This window comes from Spinacia oleracea, chromosome 6 (assembly GCF_020520425.1).
Source record: "Spinacia oleracea cultivar Varoflay chromosome 6, BTI_SOV_V1, whole genome shotgun sequence".
NCBI lineage: Eukaryota > Viridiplantae > Streptophyta > Magnoliopsida > Caryophyllales > Amaranthaceae > Spinacia > Spinacia oleracea.
The window spans coordinates 24,917,147-24,938,634 of NC_079492.1; the positions used below are offsets into that span (position 1 = coordinate 24,917,147).

The 21,488-nt window shown below is 36.7% G+C and overlaps 1 long non-coding RNA gene across 1 annotated transcript; it reads left to right on the forward strand.

Moving 5' to 3' along the window:
- Positions 1 to 225: 225 nt before the first annotated feature.
- Positions 226 to 2,659, forward strand: LOC110802455 (uncharacterized). The gene is made up of 4 exons (XR_002537166.2): positions 226 to 841; positions 929 to 966; positions 1,837 to 1,956; positions 2,232 to 2,659. It is a non-coding gene; the product is annotated as an uncharacterized lncRNA (long non-coding RNA).
- Positions 2,660 to 21,488: the final 18,829 nt, after the last annotated feature.

The following is a 21,488-nucleotide window of genomic DNA, read 5'->3' on the forward strand; positions in this document are numbered from 1 at the left end:
ATCCATGAATGTCTGATATCCCATAAACCATATTTCCATTATTAGAAATTACTATTTATAGTAATTGTTATGCTTGAACGCTGCCCAAAATAGTAACCGTATAAGATAAAATATCTGAGTTTTTAAATTGCATTATGATTTATCATTTGATAAAGGCTAAGAGTTGCATCCCAACTCATGTTCCTAAGATAGAAAACGTGATAAGACTCGACAAAAACCGATAAAGACTGGAAAAGTGGACTAAAACATCAGTGCTGGAAAATTCCAACGCTGGCATTCCAAGCGTCACTATTTTCCAGCGCTCAAACCTTGTGCGCTGTCATATTCCAGCGCTTGAGTTTGTGTCTTACAACATCGCGCAAAAGATATAATTGATCCAGCTGTCACGGGAATAAATTCTGGCGCTCAAAATGCAAGCGCTATAAGTTACCAGCGCTCCTGATCCAAGCGCTAGAATTTTCTAGCGCTGCACAGATCTCTGTTGGAAAATTCCCATTTCAAAGATGTATCTTGTTCTGGCCTAAGCTTGTGTGATTAATGCCTGGCCTAATCTTGTAACAAAACACTTTGTATAGTTGCAGTTTATCATATAGTAGTTTCTTTTTTTGAAGTACATTACTGTATTTTTCATGAATTTGATGTAATCATACGCGTCTTAAACATTTAGAGGCCCAATCACCCGAATCTAATTTTTGACAGGCTAAACACTTCTCATTTATTACCTGTGTTGAGAGCCAACTTTCTGAAGGCAAGTATGTATACTCAGTGGAAAACTTGTTTCAAGGAGTTGGGTTTGAATCCAAAATCTGTTACTAGTTACAAAGGTGAATATAGAAAAAAGGTCAGTCTTATATCTTCACCTTTTCTTGTTGATCTGATGTCTTGTTAATATATTCTGAAATTAATTCGTTGATCGATTTCCTTGCAGCTTCAGCTTAAATATGCAGCAAAGGTTTTTTTAAAGATGTATGTATTTTTCTTTGTTCAATTATGCCTAAACGTTATATGTGTTGTTACTAATTATCTTCCTGAATTTTTTGGTTCAACAATCTAATACTCGAAATCAAACTAATTTAGCAATTTAATACTCAAAATCTATCTTGATTTTTGTAAATTTTGGTTCTTATTTTGGATTAATATTGATTTATTATCAGATTTTTATTTGGTGATTTTTGTTTGCCAATTTATAATTATATGTGGAGGACTATAGAGAATCCATACTTGAATTGTGTATTGCTGTTGTTTGAAAAATTTCTTAATATAAAAGGACTTCTGAATGATGCCATTAACCGGGAGGGTAATGGATGTTAGAATGGCTTTAAAGTTCTTACACTGATTTTTATTCGTGCCTCACTTTCTGCTAGTAATATTTGTAATGCGGGCAAAGCTTTGCTTCAGAAGTTTATAGTTATACAGAAGCAGATGTATGAGTAGAAGCTTAATGTTGTAGAATTTCAATATCTGATCGATCTAGGTACTTACATATATATATATACAAGTAGCTACAAAAGGCTACAAAGCAGGGAGATAATATCACCAGATTATTTACTTGCTAAGTATAAATATATACAAAAAGATTATTAACATAATCTATCAGTATGGGATTTTAAATTTTCCAAAATGCTATTATACCCATACCATACAATACCCATGAGGTTTAGTGCAACCATGTAGGCATTCGAAGAAAATTCTACTGACTTACTATGCTTATTATTTCTTTCCTCCAAAATGGACCTTTAATTGCGTCCCTATGTGTTTTCTTTCTCCTTTAATTGAGATTTTAAAAATTGTCATTATTTAGCTAATGTGGTGTTTCCTTTCTTTGTGTATCGCCAGGGAAAATCATGTTTCTTTTCTCTCTAATACTACTCAATTTTTCTGTGGCGTCATCTAGCAAACCTGTGAATTTTTGCATCCAGGAGCAAATGAATTGTTTCTCCACACATATACACACAGGTATATTTAGGTATATTGTTAACTAACATGTTTTAATAGTGCCAAAGTCTCCTTTTAATATTGTTCTCATGCAATGATAATTTCATATTATCCAATGTCTTCTTGATATTTCATCATGGAGTGTTATTCAACTTTGATATGAGAGATCTCTTTGCTAAAATATGTGACCTTCGTGAATTACTTAATTTGAGTGAGAGTTTTGTACTTAATATGAAATCATGTCCTATAACATGACTTGCAACTCAGTGAGTTGTTTGTTTGTTGTGGTTCTACAGGAAGGGAAGAAAATTGTCTTGTGAGGCCTCAACTGATTTGGTTGTTGCAGGAACCATTGCACATTGTACTGGAGTCTATCTCTAAAGAAGTTGGTCACACTGGTTGTATGTGAAGTTTCACTGAAAATTCTCCAGATTGGCAGAGCAGATTATTCACCGGCACTGAAAATTGAAGAGGATCAAAAATTTATGTTCTGAGTACATTAAGAATACATTGACGACCAATTAAGTTTTATGTACTCCCACTAAACTTCTTATATTTCTATAAGAATCATGTACATTTTATGAAACTAAAATACTTATTAGCTTCACTAAAATACACATCCAATTCCCAATTGCTTGCTTAAATCTGTACTTAGATTTCATAAGCTAGCTTTCCTTTTCAAGTATTTATTTGGATCCACAAATCCTATGACATACCATGTACATAGTTTCTTCCAACATTTGATTGAGGAAGATGTTTTGTCATCCAATTGTCATATGTACCAATATGCAATCATTGCTTGAATTATAGACTTGAGCATTAAGATTATGCATGAGGCTTCAACACAATGCATGCCATGAATTTGCTTGTAACCTTTAGCAACTAATCTAGCTTTGTGTGTGAACACAATTCCATGTTTGATGGTTTTTATCCAATAGATGTAAATCATTCTTGCAAATCAACAAAATTTCAATTTTGTCATCGGAACATTGAGTATGTTTTTATGGCCTTTAACCAATTAAACATTAAGTCTATATATGGCCTCTAACCATTTTAGGGAATCTATATTTCGTCATATCTTTCTTACAAGTCACATACTCATTATTTTCTAAATAATAGTTTGACTGCAAGTTGTAGGTTTCTTCACTATCTAATAGAAGAATCTCATAGTTTCAGTGACCTGAACTCTATGTTTCTTCACTATCTAATAGAAGAATCTCATAGTTTCAGTGACTTGAACTCTATGTCTACTTGGGTATAGAACATCAAACAATAGAATATTAACAGGCACTTTGAGAGTCCTTTGAATATTCTATTCTCCTTGAAGCACTTGAAAAGTCTTCTAAGAGATGTCTATTCTTAAAAGCCACTTCTAAAGTCCGTAAAGAATACGTGTTCGGATTTTCTAAAGAACTTCGAAAAGCCTCCGGAATGTCCTTTTATGTTTTTTGTTTGCCTCGCAAACTTTCGAGGTCTATTTTCTCCCACTTGTCATTTTGGAAACGAATCTCCAAAAGGACATTATTTCGAGTAAACAAACATTATGTTCTCAAAAATTCGTGGTAGAAACAATACCCTTGTGTCTCATTTGAATAAATCACAATGAAACATATATCTACACTTGGGCCTTAGTTTGTTGAATAACAAACACTAAGCTCCCACTGAGTTTAGGAACTCTTTAGATATATATTATGAAAAGATATTCTGAAATTACTTTTCAATAGCTTTAACGAACTTGGTTTAGTTTGGTGGTAGTTGAGAATTTTATTTTAGAAATTATAGGAAAAGTCTTTAGGATTCATCATTGATCGAATCAATTACTAATTGACTTCGATAATTCCAACGTAGATATGCCATGGAGCTAGATCGTGAAGTTACAACACACAATCATTGATGATCGTTTTTCGTCTTAAAGTAATCATCGTCATGATCTAACCTAGATCTTTATGATTTCTATCCATGTGGATTTTATACTTTTGAATCTTTGAACTAGTCAAACAGATTCAAACTTATATCACATTGAGTAAATAAACCAATATTCACTCAAATCTAGGTGAAATAATAAAGTCATAAAATCTTTCTTTGGCTTTGAACTCTATTGTCTAGGCGTTCTAACAATAGTTCATATCTTTTGTTACTTTCAACAAGTAAGACTTGCTTTGTGTTGAATGATCTAGAAATCAATCAACTTTCAAAAGTCCATCAAAATAGAGCTTTTGAAAGTTAACTTGTTGATATGGTCTAAGCAACAAAGCCAAAGATTAGTGGAACTCAAATCAAGGGGTTGATTTGAACCTAGTAAAGTTCTTATTTGTTAAAGAGTTGTTTGTTTTAATCAAGCACATTGACTCAACCCGTAGATGACCATTTCATTCAAATAAACAAACAAACAAACATTGTTTTTGTTCTTCTGAATGTGAGTCTTTCTGTGTTTGAAAACAGAAATTTGGGTATGCTGATTATGGAACGAAATAGCCATTAAGTTCCAGCCTTTGAAAGGACTTAAAACAAACTAGATGACCCTACAACTAATGTAGCATTGCCATGCTTCATTTTCCATTTGTAGGCCATTTGTGTAGCCTAGCTTCCATTGTTTGAGTTATTACCGAAGTAAGAACCTCAAGCGGTATATGATACCAAGGAAGTTTGATTGCTAGGTCACTTTTCTTTAAACATAAACTTTTAGGTAGAAACGGAATCGTAAATTCCTTTCATTTGTTCCATGTTTTCCTATTTCTTATACCCTTTCTTATAGTCTTAAGAATTGACTTCTCTAGTGTTGACTTTTATACTTTGTTAGACATGTCCAATGTCACTCCAACAAAGTTCTTACCATTTTATTTATGTTGAATATTCTTTTTCAACTAGATGATCTTCCCAGAAGCTTCTAAAGTTCTCTAAGCATCGATCTATTCGAATGTCTAGGGACTAGACTCATTCGAGAATTAAATGGACAAAGATATTAGCTTGTTAACCATTGTTAAAGATGAGCTTTTAAACTCAATGCTTTATGATCTCAAAACTACATTGTATTTTGAATTCACAAGCACCAATCGGTTTGCCATTCGACTTTGATACTCGAAAACAACCATAAAAGTCGATATAAGAAACGTACATTACTAGTTTTCTCTCATTTCCGTGAATCGTTCTTGGATTCACTACCAATCGAGGAAATTTACTGTTACCGTTCTAAAAGGATTTACTGCAGCGCAAGATATTTAATTATAAACAATAATTAAAACATAAATTGAAGCATGCAAAGTCTAAACATTTATCATGAGTAATAACTTGAGAATTAAAGCAATCATGCAATTTAAACAAGTCATTGACATTTTATTCGAATTTATTGTTCCGGCAGGTGTGAATAAAATGAATCTAAGATCCTTAAATCATTGAAGAATTAAGCACATTATGTATTTAGACTCAATTCTAAAATATTTTAGGTAAGCAAATCCTTTGCTAGTAGTCTAGAAACTACTCTTGGTTGATAGTCACGTCTAATAACTTATTAGGTAAACCTATCCCGTTTGCCACGACATAAAAGGACTCCTTACTTATATCGTTGAGTTTCACCAAAACTAACATGTACTCACAATTATTTGTGTACCTTACCCCTTTAGGATCAATAAGTAACACCTCGCTATGGAGGAAAACTATTACTAAGATTGATGTAAAGGTTATCCAAGTAAGTGTTATTTTGGCATGGCACCTTTTAACTCAATTTTTAAAGTTTGGAACTTAAGGCTCTTACTATGTTGGTTAGATTTTAATTGAACTAAAATCCTTAATCATGCTACATAATCAACCCATAATCTCATGCATAATTAAGACATATTTAAAGCAATAAATAACTTAAAGCATGCAAAATATATAAATGTGATCTAGTATGGCCCGACTTCATCTTGAAGCTTCAACTTCAAATTCCGTCTTGAAAATGGATTGGAAACTCCGTCTTGAATTTCACCATGGGAGGCGCCATTTTCTTCAAATAGGATAAGCTATAATTGAAACTAATTACAACTATTTGATGGTACGCATACCATATTTAAAGCAATAAAGCTTTGGTACTTTAGACTAATTTTGCATTCAAATTAATGGTATGCATACCATATTTTCTATCCTATTTGGGCCATACTAGTCACTTTCCATAACCTGCAAAACAGTACATTTACAATATACCATTCACCCATTCATTTATCAATGAATGGCCCACATAGCTGGTTAGTAGAACATATTATGCATCACATAAATATTTTCAGCAATTAATCAAGGCTTCCAATAATCTACAAATTATTCAACCCTATTAATTCTAATCGAGTTGTTTTAACCTTAAAAGAATGTAGACCTAATCAAGAGTTTATGACTAAAACGCTCCCACTAAAACCAAGAATTTTATATGCTTTACGAATTTTAAACATAACACTATATTTCATAGTCTAACCGGAAACTTACAAATTTAATTAAAATTTAAAGCTCATATAAATTATTATTTAAATCCTTTAATTTATTTTCAGTTGATTAAATTAATTAATTTAAATTTAATCAAGGTTTTAATTTTAGTAAAATAATTAGCATAAATAAATTTATAATTACTAAATTATTCAAAATTAAATTCCGAGAAAAAATCAAATTACGAATTTTTAAATTTAAATAAAATCGTTTTTTAACCGAAAAATCAAAATTAAAATTAAAACGAACCAATCGGGCTAAGACAAGGCCATGGGCTCGCGCCCATGCCTCGTCGAGTCCAACTAGTGTCCGCGCCCAATGGGCTGCCACTCGACTGATCGTACCGAAAAGGCCGAGCGACCACGCGCAAACGCAGCAAGCCCAGCAAGCCACACTTGCGCGCAGCCCACTCGCCTACTGCTGAGGCACGCTGCTGGGAAACGCAGCTGGACGAGCACTAGTAAAAAAATATTGATTTGCTGCCATGACTTAGCGGCGTTAATTTGAAAACGCCTCTAACTAAATGACAAAATAGATGAATTAGATGCAAAAAGCTTCCTTTACGGCGTTATATTGAATTATGACGCTTCAAACCATTTTAGTTTGCGGCGTCATCACGTTTAACGTCGCAAAGTGTTGTCCCCATACTTTCTTATTCACCCGCGTTTAGCTTCTTTCTTTTGCTTCTCGTCCTTTCACAAAACCCCATTGTTCGTCCTTCAACCTCATCTCCACCATCGCCGTCTGTCCTTCGCCTCATCTCCACCACCGAATTCACCGGGAAAGTGAAGCTCAGATTCATCTCCACCGTCACTGTCTTTCCTTCGACCTCATCTCCACCACTGTCGTTCTTACTTAAGATAAATTATGCTTCCACTGACTCCTCCTCATCCTTGCCCTTTTTTTGGTTCAATTACTCTATTCCCCTCGTTTCAGTCTCTCAATTAACATGAATTGTGTATGAGTTATCGAATCTCTCTTGCTCTCTCCACTCCTCTCCTCTCTCCACCGAAAACGTAAACCCTAATTATCAAATTCAAATTTTGGCTTAGAAGAACCTTAAAATTGCTTCGAATTTGAGGTAAGGTAATTTCGTATGTCTAATTTCTTCTGCAAATTTGATATTTAGATGAGGTGCTCCGAAGAAAGAAATCATAAATTTGAGAAAAACACAAGTTTTATTACAGTAAGACATATTTTTTCTTACTGAAATTCTACTTGATTTTGTGAGTTTTACTTTAATTGTTGAATTGTCAATTTCAAATCCCTAATTTCACAATCAAAAACTCAAAATTCCGTAATCACAACCAACCAATGTCTTGAGTTATGGATGTGAATATTGTTTAATTGAGAAGAAATTGTAAAAAAAGTAATCGAATTTCAATTGATGAGCTGTTCGATGAAATTCCTGTTTCAGAAGTAATCGAATTTCTCGAATTTATTCCAAATTGCATTCACTCACTTATTTTAATACTTGATTCTTCTTTATTTTGAGTATTGAGGGTGTAAATTAAATATATATAGATTGAAGGGGCTGAGGCCTTGGAGGTATGAATTGAAGAGTAGTCCAGAAGAGTGCAGCAGATTTCTGGGTTTGTTTGGAAATCCCTGCTTGAATTATGTATTGAGTGATAACTAATTAATTACTGTTTTGCTGGTAAATTTGTTCCCCTAAGGTGATTTGTTAGCGGTAAGATTTTCAGCATTGAGTAAAACTGATATGTTAGTGGAAAAAGATGGGAGATAGATTCTCGGTTATCTATTCTAGGAGTAAGGCTTTGGTTTTGTTGTTGTAGTCTTAATTGCAAGACAAGTCTCAATTGAGTGCTGATGTAACCTGATAATGTCTACAAGGTGAGAGCTTGTAACATTCTCATATCCTTTAATTGAAATGGAACTCTGAGTCCGATCTCTGTTGCTTTCTGCTACCAACTAGCATGTTTGATTGACCTTAGTATGAATCTGTTCTAAGCAACTTTAATTTGGTGGAGCTTATATCATATGATGTCTTGCCAAATTTCATTTGTTCACTCATGAGCTATTTGTTCACTTTAATTTCTGTTTTCCAGGGCTTTGATGATAATGTTCAGCAGACTGATGTTGGTATAAACAATGATTCCCTCTTTTTTTTTTGTGTCTCTACACCCCCAGCAGGCTGTAGGCTGTTATGATTACATTGAATGAGACAAAATGCAACGTTCCTCCAGGACAGTTTAGAACAGTTTCATTTCACATGGAAATTTGAAATTATCTTGTTTCTGGCTGTATCCACTTGAGGAAGCACTAGAACTAAGACCTATAATAATATATGGCTTGAGCCCTTTACCTGGGAGGTTAGTTATTTTGTAACCTTATTTTCTTTTGCTGATATATTTTCCACATTTTACGGGAAAGCTTGCGAAGTTGCAATTTTTTAAAGAATATGGATTTAATAATGACGATAGTTAGAACTCAGACAAATTTGTCTCTTTGAATAAAAACTCATCTATAGCTTGTGAGTTGCTATCGGTGCAAATCAACTTATCTTATCTACTACAAAGTCTTTTCTTACAAACTTGTCCTGCTATTTATACAACTGTAATTACTTTTGAAATTTGTCAATTCATGATGGGTGTCCCGGAGCCATTTAAGTTCGAACGGACAGTATTATAAGGAATTAGTTGTTTTATATCTAAATTTAAGTTTTGATCTGCTTAATAGTTGTTGTGGTTGATCTGCTTGCTGTTGTTGCTTGCTGTTGTTGCTTTCTGTTTTGCTGAAATTCTACTTAATGGTGTGGATTTTACTGTAATTGTTGAATTGAATATTTATATTTTCTTGTTTTGGTTTGGGATGAGTGCAGAATCAGGGAGACCATTGCAACCTTAAGTGCTAAGAAGACAACTGAGAAGGTAACTTCTCGTTCCATTAATTTCTTATACACAAACTTGCAACGTGCATCTGAATATTTCGACTTCTTTTTTACAAGGTTTTTTTTACTTATTACTGTCACATTTAGTCACTTGGGATTTGATTATTTCTTTGCCAGAAGAGAAAGAGTGCAATAAGACGACAAAAGAAAGTGAAGAGATATGACCTATCCCACCCAAATGAGTTCTTGCCTGAGCTGAAAGAAGAACAACAGCTTGCTCTTCCACCTAACGAAGTGAACTGCAAATCCAGACAAAACCTATTGTAAGGGCTACTTTAAAATGTTCATATTTCATCTTCGTCTTTTAAATTTTAGTTGAGAAACTTGATTGTTGATGTTTCAAATGTGGGGTTTAGATGTCGTACCAGTTTGTGATATGTTACTTAGTAGGTTATCACCGGGGGTGCTGCTGTTTTATGGTGTTGATTTGTGTGTTGGTATGTATATGCTGGTATGTAGTTAGGTGTTATGCATAATGGTTGATGTGTGTTCTGTTTGTATAGTCCATTTGTTGCTATGACTAGTGTAGAATTCTGCATCATTCTTGGATGAGTTATTGGTCACATAATATCGAGGGTGTCAGCTTTTTGAAATGATCCTAATTATCCTATAGAGTACAGACTGAAGCTAGTATATCAATGGGTACGGTGATCTGATACCTTTTAGTATACACTGCTATAATTTTAAGTGTTTGACCTTGATGCAATCAGATTGGCTGCTTTGTTTTTTGGAAACTTCTGTTTTGGACTTTAATAGACAAGCTCCATTTGCCTTTTGACTTAGCGGACTGGTTCTGATTGAAGTTGTTGCATTGATTGCTTAGCTTGATTAGGAATTGCAGGCTTGTGGGCTGATGTGGCATGCTGAACTGTTGCATATACTCCAACACTAATGCTGCATCACTTAGTGTGTATTCTACCCTTGTTTTAATTTTTTGTAAAATTGGTTCCAACCTTTTTCATGTATGTTTTCTAGTTTACTCAACAAAAGAAAAACTGCCATTTTTTTTTATTTCCCGTTGTTCGTATTTGCAAACATTTTAAACCAGAATTTGTTATTCTGTACAAGTTATGGAGTTTGTAGGAGTCTATTATATATGCTTAGTAAGAGTTGTAGTAGGATGATATTACGTAGTACTGATACTAATTTGGCGCAGCGGGGACTTGTGAATCAGGAAATATTCTCTCCATGGATTAATAAGGATCCACAGAATACAGAAGTTGGAGGTGAAATTATTTTCGACGCTATTGACCCGAAACACCATCTAGGGGATCAAACTTATGTCTCAGTTACTGATAGTGGTTACTGGCAGGTAAGTAAAGCTTTTAGTTTACGAACTTGATATCTCCTTTTTGTAGCTTCCAATACATGAAACTTGAATCATGCATGATCTTGCTGTTGTGTTAACAGATAGAGCTAGAAGGTCTTGACTTTGCAAACAGTTCAACAGGTAAAGTCCCTGACTGCATATTCATCTATATATGTTGAAAGTATTTTTCATACTATTACAATGATAAGTGGAAAGCAGGAATCAAATTTCCTTACAATTTACAGGTCACTGTTCGGCAGAATACTGCATCATGTGAAGAGATGGCTACAACAATGTCTACGGAAGAATCTGTAGCTCTTAAAGGACTACCTCAATGCATTGTTACTGTGATGGCTGAGGTCTGATACCTGATCCATGATTAAAATTCTATTTTCAAACTTTAAGGGGGGCTTTACTTCATGAACTTGATAGATTTAAATACATACTTATTTCGTAGTTCAAATGTTCAATGTGGCTTTATTTCTAGTTTGCCAGATTCAGCAAGACTTTGATATTATACTGGAGCCATGTCCCATGTTTGTCGAAGCCATCCTTCAAGTCAGAATCAGTACCCTGGGGTGCTCCTAATAAGCTTCTTGGAGCTGATGGCAGCTGGATAAGGTATGGATGACTTCATGCTATATTTTAGAGCATTTTTTCTCTCTGAACAAGACACTCACTTAGATTAATTTTTTGAAACTCACTATTATGGTGACCTTTAATTTGTCAGGCGTACATTAAAAAAATTACAAAATATATTTATAATCCGTAAAAAATGTTACTGGTGTATAACCTTGAATTATATCAGATTGGATGCATCCCATTGTAACTTTATATGGTATTGTGACTAACTGATTTCAAGTTGTTGGCCCTCTTGTATTTTTTTTAGTTATGGCTTTCAGGCAAACATCTTTCCGAGTTGCCTTCCTTCTTCTACTTGTGTTTAGTTAGTGACCTTTTCCAGTCCGTTTCCTGTCTACCTCCCCTCATTCTCTCCCCTCCCCATGTTACTTGTCATCTACTATGTACTACGCCGCTTTAAGAAATACGGAATCTATATGCAATAACAAGCATTTTCACACGCTCCTTGGATTAACAGCCATTGTGTCATTTTCCTGAGTGGCTGACCTCATGAGATAATAAAATCAACCTTCAGAAGTGACAGAGATGGCAGCTGCTCGTCCACTCCAAGATGAACATTCGAAGAGGGATACTAGAAGAAGAATGTGCAGACATAATACAACACTTCTCCCGACTCAAAAGGAGGAAGGCTAAGGAAAAGGAAAAGGAAAAGGATATATCGTCATCCGATGAATCAGGCCAACGGTTTAGGTTTGCTTGAACGGTTAAACCTGATTTATATTCTTGTCTGAAGATACTGGGATTATGTGTGTCTGCTATATAAGTTGTCAAATGTTTTCGGTTTCGCGTGGAAAATATCAAATGTCTGTTATATAAGGTAGCTTATTGAATGTTTGGCACGGCAGTTACCCTGTCCTATCACTATTTAGGTGGTTTGTTTTTGTAAACATATGATGGTTGATTTATATGTGAAAATCAAAGTTTCTTGGAAGTTATTGGTGGTTGATGATACTTTTGGACATTGTATAAATATAGCGTGAGTGGGATTGTAGAATATAAAAAAAAAATTATTTATAAAAAAAAAATTTCACATTATTCGCGGCGTTTAAACTCCCGCAATTTTACAATGTTTGAGGCGTTTAGGTAGAAAACGCCGCTTTACAATACTATTCATTTGAGGCGTTTTTTCTACCTGACGCCGCAAATGAATGATTAATTTGAGGCGTTTTTTAACGCCGCAAATCAATCCTATTCATTTGCTGCCACTCTATTTGCTACTATGCCAAAAACGCCGCTAATGAATATAAAAGTGACGCCTCAAATGAATGTTTTCTACTAGTGGAGCCAGCCATCGCTTCCCGCGCGCACTATTCGTTGTGCTCCTTACCTTGCCCACTCGCCCATCCCGCCCACTGCTCGCAGCACTCGATGCTAGGCAGGGCTGCTGCCTTGCGCTTTCGTGCCAAGCCCTTGCTCGCTGCATTCGTACCGCATGGGCGACGAGCTCCCGTGCTCATCGTCGCATGCCCGCACAATACAACACCCCTTTAGGGTAACACTTAGCGTCCATTGCCTCGTGCGAGCAAGATTTGTGAACGGATTTCATAAAAATTAAAACTTTTATTTTTAATTTATCGACGAATTAATAAATCATATTAATTTCATAAATTTTGGGCGAAAAAATCGAAAATTTATCATTCAAATTAATTTCCGATTATATGGATTCAAATCTAGGTCATAAAATTTTAAAACTTTTCAATTTTAACAAATTTCATGGTGGTTTTTAATCATAGATTTCCTAACTAAATTGCTAATTAATTATGAAAATCAAATCAAATTCTAAATTATTCGAATTTCAACAAATTAATTACAATTACAAATTAGGTTGTATAATTAACAAGCTTTGGCATTAAAATTGTTAAACCTACACAGTAGGTCAATCATAGATTCCAGATTTACAAAGAAGAATCGGAAATATTTAATTTAACATCCAAAAAATTATAACTTTTGCGTTCGAAAAACTAAAACCTCCCAAAAGTCATAGTTAGGCTTCGAATTTGGGAATTCTGGGTTCGGCATCAAATCTTTGATTTTAGTCAAAATTTTAAAACATTGTTTACATGCGAAATTCACTATAAAATTATACGATTCCGACCATTATTGACTAAACTGCCAAAAATCCTACGAACATATAATTAAATAATCGCACGAATTTGCAATTAATTGCAAAAATTGAAATTAATCACCCCTTTAATTCATTGCAAATTTATAAAATTTAACCATGTTAACTATAATTTATTATGGAATTAATTTGAGGCTCGTGATACCACTGTTAGGTTATGACAAATATAAAACATATATTTCATGCGGAAAAACCATAAAGCCAGGAATCCAAATTATTTGCCACATAACAATTAGCATAATTTAGGATACATACATTAGAAGTGTGCCTTCCCTAGCTTCTCCCGAACAAGAACAAGAACAAGTTTAGGACTCCAAGTGTAGTCCCTCCGTAGAGTCTGAGGAAGTTACCTGGGAAGCGGAGGAGGAAATGAGAAAGAAATATCTCGATCTTTTTCCCGAGGTTAGTTGAGTTACGGGGCCGTAACTCGTTTTCTTTAAGGGGGGTAGAGTGCGGTATAATTTCGCGCTTTTTACCTTATTTACCCAATTTACCCTTAAGGATATGCTTGAATCGTTGTTTCCAGTGAAGTTTCACTGTTTATTGTCATGTTGAATTACTTAAAGAGTACAACAAGTATAACTTTTTGCAAATAAAACACACTAAAGTCTCAAAATAGTCTCAAGTTTAGTTTTAAAATTGTGATTTCCGTGCTCAAGTTATAGTCTCAACTTCTTTTAAAGAGGGTAGACTGTAATACCTCGTATTTTTCTATTATTATAAATATATTTTATTATATTTATAAAGCATTTCGTTGTATTTTTACAAATTAATTTCATTTAATGAGAATTAAATGCACTTTTATTTTAATTAATTTAAATATTAATTATTTCAAAAACCGTATTTTTGTTAAATAAATTCAAGGAATTTATTTAATCGGGAATTGTTGGGTCGTATTTCAAAAACGAATTTAATAAACTTAAAGCCCGGTCGTTTTGTTTTAATTAAACCCAACAAAGCTTGCAAGGAATTTAATGAACTAAGCCCGAAAGCAAGCCCAACTCAAAATTATCCTAACCTAGCCCACAAGGGAGAGAAAAACTATAAATAGACCCTCTCATTAAACCCTCACAAGAATTTTCAGCACTCCCTCTCTCGCCTCACTTCCTCTCCCCTTGCGGTACACCCACACACCCCTCTCGTCCGACCCTTTCTTGCAGCCCAAGGCACGAGCATTGCTCGAGTGCCTTGCCTCGCCCCGCAGCCCCGCAACGCCCGTGTTGCTGCTGCCTTGTGCGCTCAGCACTCGCGTGCTCCCTCGCTTCACCTCGCAGCCCGCAGCCCAGCCTCATGCTGTTACTGCTGCTGTTGCCCTCGCCGAGCACTCGCGTGCGTCCCTCTCGTCGCCCCTCGCTGCGCGCTGCACTGCTGCGGTGCGTGTGTGTGTGTTGTTGTCTTGTTGCGTTGATTGTTCGACGCACACTGTAGACACCTACTTTTGTCCCCATTCCCGAAAGGGAAGGTTCGATGATGAGAACATAAATCTCCACTTGACAACGCATCTCCTATAAAATAACGAATCTCAATTCCCCTTTTCATTTCACCCGAAACCTGCTATTTATAGAAACCTGCTAAAAATAGTAACTGCCGTAAAGGGTAGTTTCTAAAAGTAGTAAGAATAAAAAGATAGAAACCTGTCAGAATTAGGTGTTGCACTCCAACATAAATCGTAAAAGAGATAGAAATTGTAAAAGGAATTCTATTCCTATCGCAGTTCGATAAAAGAGTTAACGTATTAATTAAACTCATAACGAACCTAGAGTTCGTAAAGGGCCAGACGCATTCCGTCGTAAATTGATACGCACCAAATAACTCGGATTAAGTCTCTTAATGAACTCCGTACTCTAGAGTCCAATTTGACAAAGAATTCTGCCAGACCCTATTTTCAACGCCCAGCCCTGGGCGCCGAAATCTTTGACGCCCAGAGCTGGGCGCCGAAAATACCTGGGACGGATTCTTTTCCTAATCCGTTTCGTATTCAAATTCCTGAAAATCTATCTTTCTACGCCACTCTTTCCTATAAATAGACCCCTAAAGCCGACGTGAAGAAACACACAACACACAATTATTATTCCGAGTATTCACTCTAGACCCCTAAGCCTAAGCCTCACGCTGTAAAACTCATCACGCGTTCTATCACAATCAATCCATAAATCGAACAGAACGTATCCCGTCCCATAACTTGAGATTCGTTAAATAAAAGGAGAAATAGCAAAGTCAAAGTGGTTAGTTTTCTGAGAACCGTGACGCACCTCTCAAGGGTGCGTCGTAATGTGTCCCTTTTCCATGGTTTAATTGCTTTCCTCGCCCTTTTATGAACTGTTAAACTAACTAAAATCTGATTGTTCGATCACGCTTAATAAATATGATATTTTTGGGAAATTGGATTATCATGCTAGGTCCCTTAAAACAATCTAAATCAGATAATCGTGCTCGATCTAGTACTATATGTTACATATTATTAAATTCAACTCATATTAGTTTAATAGTTAACGCATGTCCCTTCAATTATTTATGCTGAGCTAGTAAGGATATCCTGCCTCTGGAGTTTTCGAAGAGCGAGTACTCCTCTCGGTAGTTACAGTCCCCCGAACCCTCAATCTCTACCCTGCGGGTGTACGTTGAGCGATCCCCACCACCAGGGATCACAAGGGAACCTATGGCCATCGTGGTCAAACATAATTGCACTCCCTTTATGTCACGATAACCGGGTTTTGTCAGTTTTTCTCATTGTCGTGAAAAACTAAATGGCGACTCCTATATTACTAGTCAATTGGGTGTAAACTCACAGGAAATCCAATTACACTTGATTTGACAAAAAGAAGCGTCACACCCACGAGGGACGAGGTCACGCATTAGCCTCGTGCTTTTTCGACCCCCTCACAGTGGCGACTCTGCTGGGGATAGTGAAGGAAATACTCGTGCTTGTAGGTAATCAAAATAGCCGAAGGGTGAAACGATCCTACCCCGCGTTTATTTCCCCATCAAGTTGGGACGACCTGAAAATCAGCATATTAATGTGAACGGGCAGAACCGCATAACGAATCTTGGCTCCCTTGGTGTTTCATCTCAGGAGTTGGGACTAAGGATACCCATCGCCAACCGGGGGGTGCATACGCTTCGAATGTTGTCCACTCGGCACTTTCGCTAGTAGTAAACCCGTCCCAAACCCAATCGCTCACCCATTAGGTCCCTCTCGCCTGCATGCCCCCTTGGCTTGCACTTGCGGGTTGGCCTCTTAAGCGAAATTCGTCTGTTGAAGACACTACCTCGACCGGGGCATGTGTTGGATCTACGATAGAAGCGGTACCAAGCCAGGCGCAAATAACTACCCATAGAAGCCTATCATAAACTACATGACATATTATTATTGCCTCATGATGGAATGTTAGTTATGTGTAGCGAAATATATGATTGTGTGTGACAAACTATCCTAGAAAAACCAACGACCTTAAAAAATTACCCAAACATTCATAAACCAATTTTCCAAAGAGTTATACCGAAATACGTGTTCCGCAAACCCGAACAATCGCCACAAAAATAAGCGACGCTCGGGATGGCCTGTAACGAATCCCACAAACGCTGCACAACGCGTAAAGGACGTTATTAGGCAAGCACGCAAAATCGAAGTCGCATAAACAAAAGTAGACGCAAACAGAAAACGAGAACCAGCCAGGGACGCATTTTCAACGCCCCTGGCTGGGCGTCAGAATTTCTCACGCCCGACGCTGGGCGCTGAAGTTGCTGCTTGGCTTTTTGGTCAGGCACAGCAGCCTCGGTGCCCGCGCAAAAAAAAACACGTAGCAAAAAAAAACTTTTCGTAAAAATTGCTGCAAGGGCGTATGAAAAGGAACTCGACTCTAAAAGCGACTAAAAAATAAAAAATAAATAACTCTTTGTGTCGTTGTTAGGCCTCATACGACGACAATGCTCGGCACTAAAACCGAGCATGCTAATTAAACGACCTTGAATGTCACATGGGCAAAGTATTCAAAAAATAATGTTCGAATAAAGTCTTCAAGAAAAAAATAAATGTTCAAATAAATCCGAGTCTAGACTAGGCTATGCCAAAGTACAATCCAAATCCTAAGTCTTAGTTGTCTTATCCATAGAATCGGTCCTAATGCTTGGTGTCGTTCTGCAAAAAAAAAAAGGTTAAACCATATTGAGTCTCCCTTCCCGACATTTAGATCAATAAGCACCCATATGTAATTGTCATCCCTTGCCAAGAGTCTACGGCCTCAATACTCTCTCTCACCAACAAAAATAATATATTATAGTATTTGCAAAATGGAAACAGTCACATTCTGAAAATCATTCCCCCATAGTCGCACACCCCCAAAGTGAACCTAAGGTGTCAATACCATTAGCACAAAATTAATGGCCTCAAGGCTTATGATCACATTGGATCACGACTATCATAGTCCTCTCGAGCCACTCGCTCCTTGGAATACTCCTAAGTATGGACTAAAAGATTTTCCATGAACGCAACGTGACGAACCATGAAAATACCCGAATCGGCATGCCATAAGGCTACCATTGAGGTAAAGCAATACACACTAAGAGAAAAGCCGCACTAATGATTCTAGCCTTGCAAAAATGAAAATTCGATCTCCCCGACTAACTACCTTGCCAACCTTAAGCAAAATGGCGCATGACAAATGAACACCCAAGGGTTAAAATCTAAAGTGTCGACCAACGAAAGTTATGGTCCAATTAGCCTAAGTCTGAGAATTGCTTGGTCAAGTATTATGGGCTTACACCACGTCATTATTTTGAGTCTAGGCCACTTCCTTGTATTCATACACGGGTTATAATCAGAAAGATTAATGAAAGTTCGAGTCTAAATTACAACTCCCAATTAAATCCCAAAAACTGGAGTCTGAAAAGAAACAAAAAAATTATTTTTGATGTAATTTTTTCGTTAAATTTCAATAAGGTAAAAATAACATTTTGAATCTACGCTATTTGCAAATTTTAAAAAACGACTAAATACGCTTGCAAAGTAAGAAAATTAAAAGGTCCACCCTAGGCCTACTAAAGTTAAAGGTCCACTAATAGGCCTACCAAACGAGGCTCACTCAGTCTCGCCTCATGACTCAAAGACCACAACCATCTACCTTTTAGCCCAAATAAAAAATTTTGAAGGATTTATGTTGGGGAGAAATCCCAAGCAAAAAGAGAAAATAGAAAGAGAAAAGGGAGAGCGAAAAGAGCGAGCCATGAAATACTTAGCCCGTACCTCCCAAAGTGCGAAATTTACCCAAGTAAACGAAGGAAAAGAATTGAGTCAACCAAACCAAATCATGCCACAAAAACTACATAAAGTTCTACGATGTCTATCCTTTCCAATCCTTATGTTCTTAGAGGCCTTCGCTCTGGGGCCCCTGTTCAGCTCATTTAACCCATCCATGTTCTCATTGCCATAACCCAAGAAACCATTACCTCGACTCTTGTTCTTGAAGTTGTTGTCAACTGTAAACTACGTACGGCCATTGACACGGCGTCCTACCCATTATTTCCAAAGTCCAAACCTGCTCTTACACCACCATTAGTATAATGACCATATAACTTGTTTGGATACATCCTCGAGCCGTCCCCAAGCTACTCAATGGCCTTGGTTGTTGTAAACTCATGACACTAGCACGAGGCTGCAAATTGTGAGTCCTAGCAGATATAATCCTCATGCTTGACCAATACCTATACAAATTATCCTATCTCATTCAACCCATCTTTCAAACCGTCCTGAGTCACGAGTAATGAAAAGTACAAAAAGGTAATAAATAATAAAAAAGAAAACTTTGCAAAGCGTCTTTAAAAGTTCGTCTAAAAAGAAAAATAAGCATTTAGCGCACCAAAAAAGATCCGCCCAGAAATAATTTTTAGCGCCCACAGCTGGGCGCCGAAATCTTTAGCGCCCCAGCCTGGGCGCTGACTCTCTCTGCTAGCCAAATTTTGTCCAGAAGTGCTCGTCATTTTATCCGCACATGCACGGAAAAATAACAAACACTTGGAGGGGTACATCACGTATTCATATATACGTACCACTGAAAAATACATGTACTCAAAAAAAAAATATAAAACAAATTTTTGGCTTACGGCAAGGCAGCAGATTAAAATAATAATAAACTTCACTTATTCTACCGTTTCAAATAATATGTTTCCACCTCAGAACGTACTTGTTTAAAATCGGCATTCTAAGAAACCATTTTCTAGGCTAAGAACTACGCAAGACCTGATTCCAAATTAAATCTATTTAAAATGGATACGTAGGCAATCCATGATTCGGTCCAACCAATTTGCAAAAATATTAAAGCCTATAGAAAAAACAAGAATAAAAATAGAAGTCCCTTATTGAAATTTGCAATCCAAGTCGAAAGAAAAATTGAAAGCACGAAGAAGAATCCAAGTCATCAAGATCCCAAAACGAGCACACATCGAAAAATAATAATGGCACGTACCCTTGCGAGAAGAGCACTTACACTCCTAGGCACTTAGCCAAGACTCAAAAGATCGCTTGCCTCAATTGAATGGGGGCTAGCGCGAGCGTCCATGACCTCTAAAGTACTCGACTTGACCCTCCCTAAAGAAAAGTGACTCACTTAAAGACCTTCTTTCACCACTAGACACAGTCATAATTGCCAACAGTTAGTGAAGGCAGTAAAGCTTGTAATAAAGAGGATTATTCTACGGCATTGCCCCATCGTTCCTTCGAACTCAGGGCACCCGTTCATGGTAATTCAAATGCTTGCGAATCCCCTTTGGAAAAAATAAGACATTGTCAATAGGACTTAGCACTTAACCAAGGCTCACCCTACACAGACATACGACACGGGCATCTAAAATCGAAATCTGAAACATCATTGATGGGAAGACATAACAGCAACTGGGGGCTAAAAAAATTGAAATGAAAGAGCTAGGGAAAGAACTAAGTATACCTTGACCTTTTGTGCAGACATACACCAAGTAAATCTAAGTCAGTTTGAAAATGGTTTATATTCCCGCAATTCTGGAAAAGATGGCCTTAAAATCCTAAAGCATATGCCAAACGGGCACAAGTATATCTTGACGCCTGCACCCTGGCTTCCAGCAAATCCTTAGACAGCATTCCAAAAATCGTAACAGTATTTTGATTCATTCATGTAATCTTGTACGAACCCTTCTATAAGTCAACTTACTTAGGACACCTCGGACTGTACACAGTAGGATTCGGATTTTAAATAATTTCTAAATAATTTTCAAAGACTTCTTCGAACATAATAAAGAGTCGTTGGTTTAATCTAAGTATGCGTTTATCCCGATGTTGCAAGTGAGTCAAAAAGATTTCTAAATATGATTATGGGTAAAGAAAGGCACCTAACTTTTGGTCAAGGCACACTTCCACATGTTACTACCTTGACCATGGCGATGTCGCATAATACGACATTTACAAGAGAAGTAGCAGGTCACTACTCGAACGTACCTCGCACTAAACGAGTCTAGTTCAAACTATTCATGATCCATGTCACCATGAATGCATAAAGACGTATGCAAAGCATTATAGCACCAAGCCAATCCCGTAGCTACAATTGGGGGCTTGAGAAAAACACTCTAAAAATGCTCGAAATGACGATTTTATCGCAAATTCTCGACGCTAATGCTATACATCATAGGGGCACAATCCGAAGCTTTAATCGTGTAAAACGAACCTTAGAATGGCTACAACCCCTCCCAAATTCTAAAGCACTACTTAGAATATATAAAGTCACCCCACTAACAAGGGTAACTGAAAATCGCGAGTCACCAAAACTCCGATCAAACTACTGCACATAACGCTCGCCCTACAAGCGCCTGTTTCTACCTCGTTCCAAAGAAAAAGCGAAAGAAAAAATCAAGGATAAGAACTGTCAAAATATACCCAGAAATCATCTTCAACGCCCAGAGCTGGGCGCCTATATCTTTAACGCCCCAGCCTGGGCGCTGAATCTTTCTGCTAGCCAAGTTTTGCCCAGATATAAAAATAAGAAAAACACCTATGAATCCTCGCATCAAACGAAGTAATAAGCCGTGCAAACCCACGCGGAAGGTGCTACACTTGTTCGAACACCTGAACGAGGCATGACGAAATACTCCAATGCAAA